At 37.2% G+C, this 12777-nt stretch overlaps 1 protein-coding gene across 9 annotated transcripts in view; it reads left to right on the forward strand.

Moving 5' to 3' along the window:
• UPF2 (UPF2 regulator of nonsense mediated mRNA decay) overlaps window positions 1-12777 on the forward strand; it is a 167803-nt gene that overhangs the window by 132679 nt on the left and 22347 nt on the right. The gene's annotated exons all lie outside the window — the stretch shown is intronic.

Consider the following 12777-nt stretch of genomic DNA (forward strand, 5'->3'; position numbering starts at 1 on the left):
GGTAGAAGGGGAAAAATGTAGTAAGTACTTGGAACAGAGTAATTTCATTGTACCAACCTCTATGCCTTTTCTCTTTGAAGTTATATCTCTTAAGACCTTTTACTTGCAGTTTGTTTAGGAGTAAAACTGCAGAAGATATATATTTGGGGACATGTAAGTTAATTCTTTAAAGTTTGATTTATAATTTGAATAATTTATACTTAAATGTTTAGAAAAATATTGATTTTTTTTGGTGTTCAAAGAAATGTTTGTTGTTTAATGTATGACATTAATACACTGGATTTTATTAAAAGCTTCATATTCCTAGGAGTTTTCAAGTAATAAAGTTTTTCTATAGTTAGAGGTAAAAATCCCATAGACCATTGACTTTAGCCTTGTTTATAGTTATTGTGAAACCCTTTTGTGGCTTGGCAAGAGTGCTTTTGTTGGAATGGTGGGATAAAGACCCCATGGGGTGGGCTTAATGGAAAATGGAGAGGATAAAGTGCAAATCCTGGATACATAGATGGGTAACTCTTCAGGAGTTTTACTAGAAAGGTAAGAGGGGAAGATAGCTAGAGAAGGTTGGAGTTAAGAGCAGAGTTATTTTTAACATAGAAGGTATAGAGTCTTTATGCTGATATAATAATCCTTTAGAGTGAAATACTGGATTTTACTTTGATTGATACTACACTAAGGCCAAAAGCTATGATAATGTATAAATTAGCACTACTGTGTGCCTAGCACTGTGCAAAAGGCTTAGTATATAGTAGTAAATAAAAACAGCTCTGATTCCGGCTCTCAGAGAATGTAGTTTTATAGGGAAGGTAAATATCTTAACAACTAAACAAACACATAATTTCACATTGTAATAAAAGCTGAGGAACTACAAGAAAATAATGCTTTGGTAGAGAGTAAGGGAGGTGCTGTCTTTAGAGAGGCTAGTCAAGAAGGCTGTCTGAGATCATAAATTTTAAGTAAATTGGAGCCATCTAGATAAAAAACTGGAGAGACTGGGAACAATGTGTCCGGGTCTTGAGGCAGAAAAGGAATTGTCATGTTTGAAAAACTAAAAGAAGACCAGCACTAACTAACAGAACATAGTCAGTCTGAGGAAGGGTAGCAGAGCGCAAGAATGGATACTTAGAATGGGACACTTTTGAGAAGAATGGTCCTGTGTAGTGGTGGTTCAGACTAGGACAAGACAAAAAGAAGGAAACTAGCCAGGAGATTGGTTAGAAGGCCATTGTGGTAATACAGGTGAAAGATGGTGGCCTTTTGTCTAGGACATTGGCGCACATGGACAGAAGTCTGGATTTGAAAGTCGTTTAAGAAGTAACACGAACTGTGTTTTGGTGCTTGATTGATTAGCAGTGCATGGGGGACAAGGAGTCAAGGGTGATACTCAGTTTTCTAGCTTTGGCCACTGGGCCATTGGCTACTAGTTTTTTTAGAGGAAACGAGGGTAGTGAGGAATGTCACTTGGCTGTGTTAAGTTTGAGAAGCTTGTGAGATGTCAAAATGGAAATGTCTGGAAATCAGAAGAGAAGCATAAATGGAGTGGTTGTTAGAGCATATTTAAAAACAGAGTAGTAAATGAATCACCTCCTGTGTAAAGTATGGAGAGAGAAGAGAAGCAAGTTCAGGATAGAGCTCTGTGGGACCCCAACATTTAGAAATAAGGTAGAAAAGCTGAAGAAGTCAAAGGAATAGAAACTTGTGATATGCTCTAAAAATTGTTGCTTATTGGGAGTTCTTGAAGAATTGAACTGGAAGGCTGGGAGGATATGACCAGAGAGCAAGTAAGTTTGAATTTGTATTTTTCCAGATGTGATAAGTATACTGGAGGAAAGTTAAGTCTGTATTGGGCACTAATTTGAAAGATCATCAAATACTATACAAAGTTTCTTCCTTTTAATACAATTGGCATAGGAAGACGCAGATTCATAAAAACATTGATTATATTGGGTCTTTGCATTTTGTGCAATCCTAATTCTATCCCACCAGGAGAATTTAGAAGCATGGGAGGGAGTATGAAGAGAAGAACAGGGAGATGGATGCAGCATGAATTTAACAAAATTATCATTAAAAGCATCTGTAAGAATAAACAAAATAGCTAGGAAAATTCTGGAATATGGGTGAAATGCTTTACATGATAATAAAACATTTTAAACACAATAATGGATTGGCACAGGGACAGACAGATAAATGAAACAGGAGAGTCCAGAATAGACCTAAAACATGGCAACTTAAAATACGATAAAGAGAACATTTCAAATCAGTTGAAAGAAAATGGATTATTCAACAAATCATCAATAAAAATAGTTGATTTCTGCTTTATTTTCACACCAAAATTGCAAATTTATCACAAATCATAATTACAAAGGTTATTGAGCACTGTGTTTAAGACTTTACATTTATTTTTCATACAGTTCTTTCAGACACTGTTAGTATTCCCTTGTTTTGTTTTAAGAAACAGAGTGGGAAAGATAATTAGGGCTGCATGGCTAGAGAGTCTTGCAGTCTGCTCCCAACCGTTTTCTTATATTACCTTCCTGCACTGAATGCCATAAGAAACTTTAAGAAATAAACCAGGGGAAAAAATATAAATCCTACACAACAGAGTTAATATTTGTTCCATACTAAGAGATCATAAAAACCAATGAGAAAAGATGAATGACCCAGTTTTTTTTGTTAATCGAAAGAATAGCCAGTCATACTAAAACCTTACTGATAATCAAAAGTTAAACAAGTTAAAGTGAGCCTTTTTTATCATATCATCAGATGTTTAAGAAGTGATGTACCTACTGTGGTTAAGTGTGGGTAAACATCTACATACGGTAAAAATAAATCAGCGCACCCTTTTTAGGGAAAAATTTAGTAAACTTATCAAATGGGCATGTCTTTTGATCTAAAAATTTACACTTAGTAATTTTCTCATAAGTCATAAAGTTAAATATACAAAGATGTCACAGTGTAATAGGGAAAAAAAAGGCTAAGCTGTCTGTCAGCAGAGGACCAATTAAATAAATTAGGGCATATCTATATAATTAGCTCTGTATATGTTCAACTACAAAGATGCCTAAGGTACAGAATCAAAAAGAAGGTAACCATGTTTAGTATAGATCAATATACATAGTGGCTCCTTGTGTTTATATGTATACATAAGTAAATGCAAGAAAAAATCCCAAAGAACTAGTTGTTACCAGTTGTTGCATCCCAGAGTGGGGCAGGGAGCAGTAGCTGGAGGGATTGGTCTGGACATTCTTACTAATACATTTTTATATTTAAATATTTTTGAAGAGAACATGCTCATTTCATACTCAGGAAAAATAATTTAAAAATCAAAATTCATCTACCATGTTTCCTTTAAATTTTAAGTAGAAAGTCTTTATAAATCTTGTGAACCTGGGAGAACTTCAAGAAAAGTCTAAAAAATTGGGACTTAGAAAGAAAAAACAATAAAAATTTAGATCCTACACCTTTATTACCATTTTGCTTGATTTATAAGTCTCTTGCAAATATGGAGCCTCTATCAAGAGACTATTTAATTTGTAATAAAGCAATTGTAAAATTTTGATGGCCTTCCAGCATTACCTGGTAGCTTTAGAGAGTCATATTCAGCTCTTTCCCCATTTATGCTCCATTCATCAGACATAGAAAATTATACGCAGTTCCCTAAATGCACTGTGCTGATTCATGTCCTTGCTTTTGCACCTGTTCTTCCCCTGCCTAAATTTTTTTCATATCCCCAAAGCTGCTGTCTTACCATCTGCTTGGAAGAAATTGTACAGTCCTTAAAGTTCTCAAGTGTCCCATTTTTTATTCAGCTCTTCTGAAATCTCAGCACCCACCCATTCCCAAACAGGCACTTACAGTCACTCCATCACCATCACAGGCTGTACTTAACTCAGATGAGTCGGTATTAATTTATTTCTCTCTCTTATTTATTAAATTATGAACTCTTTGAGGATAGAGGCTGTGGTGTGTTTTTTTTTGGTATCATTAATCTATAATTACATGAGGAACATTATGTTTACTAGATTCCCACCATCACCAAGTCCAACCCAAAAACCCCATTACAGTCACTGTCCATCAGCCTAGTAAGATGCTGTAGAATCACTACTTGTCTTCTCTGTTATTGCACAGCCCTCCCCATGCCCTCCACCCACATTATACATGCCAATCATAAAATCCCCATTCTTTTTTTCCCCCTACCTTATCCCTCCCTTCCCACCCATCCTCCCCAGTCCCTTTCCCTTCGGTAACTGTTAGTCCATTCTTGGGTTCTGTGAGTCTGTTGCTGTTTTGTTCCTTCAGTTTTTTCTTTGTTCTTATACTCCACATATGAGTGAAATCATTTGGTACTTGTCTTTCTCCACCTGGCTTATTTTACGGAGCATAATACCCTCTAGCTCCATCCATGCTGTTGCAAATGGTAGGATTGTTTTCTTCTTATGGCTGAATAATATTCCATTGTGTACATGTACCACATCTTCTTTATCCATTCATCTACTGATGGTTGCTTCCATTTCCTGCCTATTGTAAATAGTACTGCAATAAACAGGGGTGCATATCTCTTTTTCAAACTGGGCTGCTGCATTCTTAGGGTAAATTCCTAGAAGTGGAATTCCTGGGTCAAATGATATTTCTACTCTGAGCTTTTTGAGGAACCTCCATACTGCTTTCCACAATGGTTGGACTAATTTACATTCCCACCAGCAGTGTAGGAGGGTCCCCCTTTCTCCACCACCTCACCAACATGTGTTGTTGTTTGTCTTTTGGATGGTGGCGATCCTTACTGGTGTGAGGTGATATCTCATTGTGGTTTTAATTTGCATTTCTCTGATGATTAGCAATGTGAAGCATCTTTTCATGTGTCTGTTGGCCATCTGAATTTCTTCTTTGGAAAACTGTCTGTTCAGCTCCTCTGCCCATTTTTTAATTGGACTATTTGCTTTTTATTTTTTGAGGTGTGTGAGCTCTTTATATATTTTGGATGTCAACCCTTTATTGGATCTGCCACTTATGAATATATTCTCCCATACTGTAGGATGCCTTCTTGTTATCTTGGTGGTGTCCTTTGCTGTACAAAAGCTTTTTAGTTTGATATAGTCCCACTTGTTCATTTTTGCTTTTGTTTCCCTTGCCAGGGAGATAGGTTCATGAAGAAGTTGCTCATGTTTATGTCCAAGAGATTTTTGCCTATTTATTTTTCTAAGAGTTTTATGGTTTCATGACTTACATTCAGGTCTTTGATCCATTTCAAATTTACTTTTGCGTATGGGGTTAGACAATGATCCAGTTTCATTCTCTTACATGTAGCTGTCCAGTTTTACCAACACCAGCTTTTGAAGAGGCTGTCATTTCCCCATCGTATGTCCATGGCTCCTTTTTTGTATATTAATTGACCATATATGTTTGGGTTAATGTCTGGAGTCTATTCTGTTCCACTGGTCTGTGGCTCTGTTCTTGTGCCAGTACCAAATGGACTTGATTACAGTGGCTTTGTAGTAGAGCTTGAAGTTGGGAGCGAGATCCCCCCCCACTTTATTCTTCCTTCTCAGGATTGCTTTGGCTTCTTGGGGTCTTTGGTGGTTCCATATGAATTTTAAAACTATTTGTTCCAGTTTGTTGAAGGATGTTGTTGGTATTTTGATAGGGATTGCATTGAATCTGTAGATTGTTTTGGGCAGGATGGCCATTTTGACAATACTGACTCTTCCTATCCATGAGCGTGGCATGTGTCTCCATTTATTGGTATCTTCTTTAATTTCTCTCATGAGTGTCTTCTGGTTTTCAGAGTATAGGTCTTTCACTTCCTTGGTTAGGTTTATTCCTATGTATTTTTTTCTTTCTGATGCAATTGTGAATGAAATTGTTTTCCTGATTTCTCCTTCTGCTTGTCCGTTGTTAGTATATGGGAATGCAACAGATTTCTGTGTATTAAAATTCCTGCAACTTTGCTGAATTCAGATATTAGTTCTAGTAGTTTTGGAGTGGAGTCTTTAGGGTTTGTTATGTGCAATATCATGTCATCTGCAAATAGTGACAGTTTGACTTCTTGTTTACCAATCTGGATTTCTTGTATTTCTTTGTTTTGTCTGATTGCCGTGGCTAGGACCTCCAGTACTATGTTGAACAACAGTGGAGAGAGTGGGCATCCCTATCTTCTTCCTGATCTTAGAGGAAAAGCTTTCAGCTTCTCGCTGTTCAGTATGATGTTGGCCGTGAGTTTGTCTTATATGACCTTTATTATGTTGAGGTACTTGCCCTCTATACCCATTTTGTTGAGAGTTTTCATCATGAATGGATGTTGAATTTTGTCAAATGCATTTTCAGAATCTATGGAGATAATCATGTGGTTATTTTGCCCTTCTTTTTGTTGATGTGGTGGATGATGTTGGATTTTCGAATGTTGTGCCATCCTTGCATCCGTGAGATGAATCACACTTGGTCATGGTGTATGATCCTCTTGATGTATTTTTGCATTTGGTTTGCTAATATTTCGTTGAGTATTTTTGCATCTATGTTCATCAGGGATATTGGTTTGTAATTTTCTTTTTTAGTGGGGTTGTTGCCTGGTTGTGGTATTAGGGTGATCCTGGCTTCATAGAATGAGTCTGAAAGTATTCCCTCCTCTCCTATTTTTTGGAAAAATTTAAGGAGAATGGGTTTTATGTCTTCTCTGTATGTCTTATAAAATTCTGAGGTAAATATATCTGCCCCGGGAGTTTTGCTCTTGGGTAGTGTTTTGATTACCGCTTCAATTTAGTTGCTGGTAATTGGTCTGTTTAGATTTTCTGTTTCTTCCTTGGACAGTCTTGGAAGGTTGTATTTTTCTAGGAAGTTTTCCATTTCTTCTAGGTTTTCCAGTTTGATAGCATATAGATTCTCATAGTATTCTCTAATGATTCTTTGTATTTCTGTGGAGTCTGTTGTGATTCTGATTCTGTTAATGTGTGTAGATTCTCTTTTTCTCTTAATAAGTCTGACTAGGGGTTTATCTATTTTGTTTATTCTCTCAAAAGAACCAGCTCTTGGTTTCATTGATTTTTTTCTATTGTTTTATTCTCTTTTTTTTTTCTAGTTTTATAGTATTTTATTACTCAAGCAATGCATGTCTGTTGTAGAAAAATCAGACAGTACTTATAAAAAAGAATCAATAGTCTTACACAACTCCTATATTAACCTTTGGTATCAATGCTGTGCATTTTTCTCAATGTACATGTATATATAATTAATGAGTAGGGGTTCATGGAATTATACTCTTTTGTAACCTGTTTTTTTCCTTTAACAGTATATCAGAAACACCATCCCATGCTATTAAACATACATTTGTCATCACTTTTTTTTTTTTTGACAGGGCATCTCTCATATTTATTGATCAAATGGTTGTTAACAACAATGAAATTCTGTATAGGGGACTCAATGCACAATCATTAATCAACCCCAAGCCTAATTCTCAACAGTCTCCAATCTTCTGAAACATAACAAACAAGTTCTTATATGGTGAACAAGTTTTTACATAGTGAATAAGTTCTTACATGGTGAACAGTGCAAGAGCAGTCATATCACAGAAACTTTCAGCTTTGATCACGCATCATGAACTATAAACAATCAAGTCAAATATGATTATTCGTTTGATTTTTATACTTGATTTATATGTGAATCCCACATTTCTCCCTTATTATTATTATTTTTTTAATAAAATGCTGAAGTGGTAGGTAGATGCAAGATAAAGGCAGAAAACATAATTTAGTGCTGTAAGAGGGCAAATGTAGATGATCAGGTGTGTGCCTGTAGACTATGTGTTAATCCAAGCTAGACAAGGGCAACAAAACATCCATGGATGCAGAAGATTTCTCTCAAAACAGGGGGTGAGGTTCTAAACCTCACCTCTGTTGATCCCCAATTTCTCACCTGATGGCCCCCCTACAACTATGCCTGTCTTAGGTTGTTCCTCCCTTGAGGAATCTTACCGGTCTCTGGCTAACCAGTCGTCTTCCAGGGCCATACAGGGAAATGTAAAGTTGGTAAGTGAGAGAGAAGCAATATTCTTTGAAAAGGTTAGCTTTTTACTTCTTTGCAGATTTATGCCCTGTGGCTTCTATGCCCAGCATTAGTCTTAAGGTATCTTTACCACTTGGAAGAATTATGATACTCGATAATTTTCTATGAGTCACGAATTCTACTAAAGGGTTGTAATTAGGAAGACAGAAGAAAAGCTACAGAAGTAGCAGATGGAAGAAAACATGGGAAGATTATTTCTTTGACATATCTTCTTGTAGAGTAACATAAGCATGTATAGGTCTTAACAAACTACTAATTAAATTATGTACACATATTAACAAAATAGGAATACAGATACATAACAAAAGCAGACCTACAATTACCAGCCATATCCTGTGAAACCCAGAAAACCAGTTAGTTACCCTAGGCATTTGTGAAAACTTATCAATGATATGATGGATATTGTCTAACTGAATTTGAATACTTTGAGAAAAATCAGACAAATTAAAACAACACATTCCTGGGAACTGTTCACAACCCATATGTTCTGTTAACAGTAGATAGTCTATAGTCGCACGATTTTGGAGCACTGCACCTTGCACTTCTCCTAATTCTTGGTTGAGTTCTGACAGTATAGATCCAGTCAAATTTGTTGTTTTACTGTATGCACAGGCCAGCTTAGATATCTCCTTCTTCATTCCAATGGCAAGTCCAGGAACCGGTGGGATGGATGCAGCTACAACTGCAACAGCACCAGGATCTTTGTTGAAGTTTTTTGATGTTCATCTTCTGGAATGACTCTTCCAGAGGATGTTGATGTTGGAAGTTCTTCTTCATATTGTGTCTTAATTTGTTTTCTGTGTAGCCAAATTAGGCTTTGATCCTCTGTATAAACACAAACCCTTTGCCCACACTTTGATATGACCTTTATACCATTGTGAAGAACCTATTGGAGACCACCACACAGGAACTACTTTGTTTTTTTTAAGAGAAAGAAATATTATTAGAAAAATGTACTTCCATAGCTGATCACCCGACACCCTTTAAAAGATCAAAACTAAGGATATGTAAAGCATGCATTAATCATTGATTTGCACTTAATTTTACCCAATCAGGGACTAATCCCCCCCTTTTTTTGTTATCATTAATCTACAATTACATGAAGAATATTGTGTTTACTAGGCTCTCCCCTATACCAGGTCCCCCCCCACGAACCTCTTTACAGTCACTGTCCATCAGCATAGCAAAATGTTGTAGAATCACTACTTGTCTTCTCTGTGTTGTACAGCCCTCCCCTTTCTCCCACCCCCCCATTATGCATGCAAATCATAATATCCCCTTTCTTCTTCCCCCTCCTTATCCCTCCCTACCCACTCATCCTCCCCAGTCCCTTTCCCTTTGGTACCTGTTAGTCCATTCTTGGGTTCTGTGATTCTGCTGCTGTTTTGTTCCTTCAGTTTTTCCTTTGTTCTTATACTCACAGATGAGTGAAATCATTTGGTATTTCTCTTTCTCCGCTTCTGAGCATAATACCCTCTAGCTCCGTCCATGTTGTTGCAGATGGTAGTATTTGTTTTCTTCTTATGGCTGAATAATATTCCATTGTGTATATGTACCACATCTTCTTTATCCATTCATCTACTGATGGACACTTAGTGTGCTTCCATTTCATGGCTATAGAAATAGTGCTGCGATAAACATAGGGGTGCATCTGTCTTTTTCAAATTGGGCTGCAGCATTCTTAGGGTAAATTCCTAGGAGTGGGATTCCTGGGTCAAATGGTATTTCTATTTTGAGCTTTTAAAGGAATCTCCATACTGCTTTCCACAATGGTTGAACTAATTTACATTCCCCCCAGCAGTGTAGGAGGGTTCCCCTTTCTCCACAGCCTTGCCAACATTTGTTGTTGTTTGTCTTTTGGATGGTGGCCATCCTAACTGGTGTGAGGTGATATCTCATTGTGGTTTTAATTTGCATTTCTCTGATGACTAGCGATGTGGAGCATCTTTTCATGGGTCTGTTGGCCATCTGAATTTCTTTTTTGGAGAACTGTCCATTCAGTTCCTCTGCCCATTTTTTTAGAGGGCATTTCTCATATTTATTGATCAAATGGTTGTTAACAACAGTAAAATTCTGTATAGGGGACTCAATGCACAGTCATTAATGAACCCCAAGCCTATATCTCAACAGTCTCCAATCTTCTGAAGCATAACAAAGAAGTTCTTACATAGTGAATAAGTTCTTACATGGTGAACAGTGCATGGGCAGTCATATCACAGAAACTTTCAGTTTTCATCACACATCATGAACTATAAACAATCAAGTCAAATATGATTATTCGTTTGATTTTTATACTTGATTTATATGTGAATCCCACATTTCTCCCTTATTATTATTATTACTATTATTATTTTTTAATAAAATGCTGAAGTGGTAGGTAGATGCAAGATAAAGGCAGAAAACATAATTTAGTGCTGTAAGAGGGCAAATGTAGATGATCAGGTCTGTGCCTATAGACTAAGTATTAATCCAAGCTAGACAAGGGCAACAAAACATCCACGGATGCAGAAGATTTCTCTCAAAACAGGGAGAGTGAGGTTCTAGGCCTCACCTCTGTTGATCCCCAATTTCTCTCCTGATGGCCCCCCTGCAACTGTGCCTGTCTTAGGTTGTTCCTCCCTTGAGGAATCTTACCCGTCTCTAGCTAACCAGTCATCTTCCAGAGCCATACAGGGAAATGTAAAGTTGGTAAGTGAGAGAGAAGCCATATTGTTTGAAAAGCTTAGCTTTTTACTTCTTTGCAGATTTATGCCCTGTGGCTTCTATGCCCAGCATTTGTCTTGAGGTATCTTTACCACTTGGAAGAATTATGATACTCAGTAATTTTCAATATGAGTCACGAATTCTACTAAAGGGTTGTAATTAGGACGGAAGAAGTAAAGCTATAGAAGTAGCAGATGGAAGAAAACATGGGAAGATTGATTATTTCTTTGACATATCTTCTTGTAGAGTAACATAAGCATGTATAGGTTTTAAACTACTAATTAAATTGCACACATACATTAACATAATAGGAATACAGATAAATAACAAAAGCAGACCTACAATTACCAGCCATATCCTGTGAAACCCAGAAAACCAGTTAGGTACCCTAGGCATTTGTGAAAACTTATCAATGATATGATGGATATTGTCTAACTGAATTTGAATACTTTGAGAAAAATCAGACAGACTAAAACAACACATTCCTGGGAACTGTTCACATCCCATGTGTTCTTTTAACAGTAGATAGTCTATAGTCGTACAATTTTGGAACACTGCACCTTGCACTTCTCCTAATTCTTGGTTGAGTTCTGACAGTATAGATCCAGTCAAATTTGTTGTTTTACTGTATGCACAGGCCAGCTTAGATATCTCCTTCTTCATTCCAATGGCAAGTCCAGGAACCAGTGGGATGAATGCAGCTACAACTGCAGCAGCACCAGGTTCCTTGTTGAAGTTTTTTGATGTTCATCTTCTGGAATGACTCTTCCAGACGATGTTGATGTTGGAAGTTCTTCATATCGTGTCCTAATTCGTTTTCTGTGTGGCCAAATTAGGCTTTGATCCTCTGTATAAACACAAACAAACCCTTTGCCCACACTTTGATATGACCTTTATACCATTGTGAAGAACCTATTGGAGACCACCACACCGGAACTGCTTTTTTTTTTTTTAAGGGAAAGAAATATTATTAGAAAAATGTACTTCCATAGCTGATCATCTGACACCCTTTGAAAGATCAAAATTAAGGATGTGTAAAGCATGCATTAATCGTTGATTTGCAGTCAGTTTTATGCTATCAGGGAGTAATCCCCCTTTTCTTTCTCTTTTTTTTTTATATCATTAGTCTTCAATTACATGAAGAATACTATGTTTACTAGGCTCTCCCCTACACCAAGTCCCCCTCCACAAACCCCATTACAGTCACTGTCCATCATCTTAGCAAAATGTTGTAGAATCACTACTTGTCTTCTCTGTGTTGCACAGCCCTCCCCTCTCCCCCACCCCCCACATTATGCATGCTAATCATAATACCCCCTTTCATCTTCCCCCCACTTATCCCTCCCTACCCACCCATCCTCCCCAGTCCCTTTCCCTTTGGTACCTGTTAGTCCATTCTTGGGTTCTGTGATTCTGCTGCTGTTTTGTTCCTTCAGTTTTTGCTTTGTTCTTATACTCCACAGATGAGTGAAATCATTTGGTATTTCTCTTTCACCGCTTGCCTTATTTCACTGAGCATAATACCCTCTAGCTCCATCCATGTTGTTGCAAATGGTAGGATTTGTTTTCTTCTTATGGCTGAATAATGTTCCATTGTGTATATGTACCACATCTTCTTTATACATTCATCTACTGATGGACACTTAGGTTGCTTCCAATTCTTGGCTATTGTAAATAGTGCTATGATAAACATAGGAGTGCATATATCTTTTTCAAACTGGGCTGCTGCATTCTTAGGGTAAATTCCTAGGAGTGGAATTCCTGGGTCAAATGGTAAGTCTATTTTGAGCATTTTGATGAACCTACATACTGCTTTCCACAATGGTTGAACTAATTTACATTCCCCCCAGCAGTGTAGGAGGGTTCCCCTTTCTCCACAGCCTTGCCAACATTTGTTGTTGTTTGTCTTTTGGATGGCAGCCATCCTTACTGGTGTGAGGTGATACCTCATTGTGGTTTTAATTTGCATTTCTCTGATAATTAGTGATGTGGAGCATCTTTTCATGTGTCTGTTGGCCATCT

This window comes from Manis javanica, chromosome 2, assembly GCF_040802235.1.
Source record: "Manis javanica isolate MJ-LG chromosome 2, MJ_LKY, whole genome shotgun sequence".
NCBI classification, from domain to species: Eukaryota; Metazoa; Chordata; class Mammalia; order Pholidota; family Manidae; genus Manis; species Manis javanica.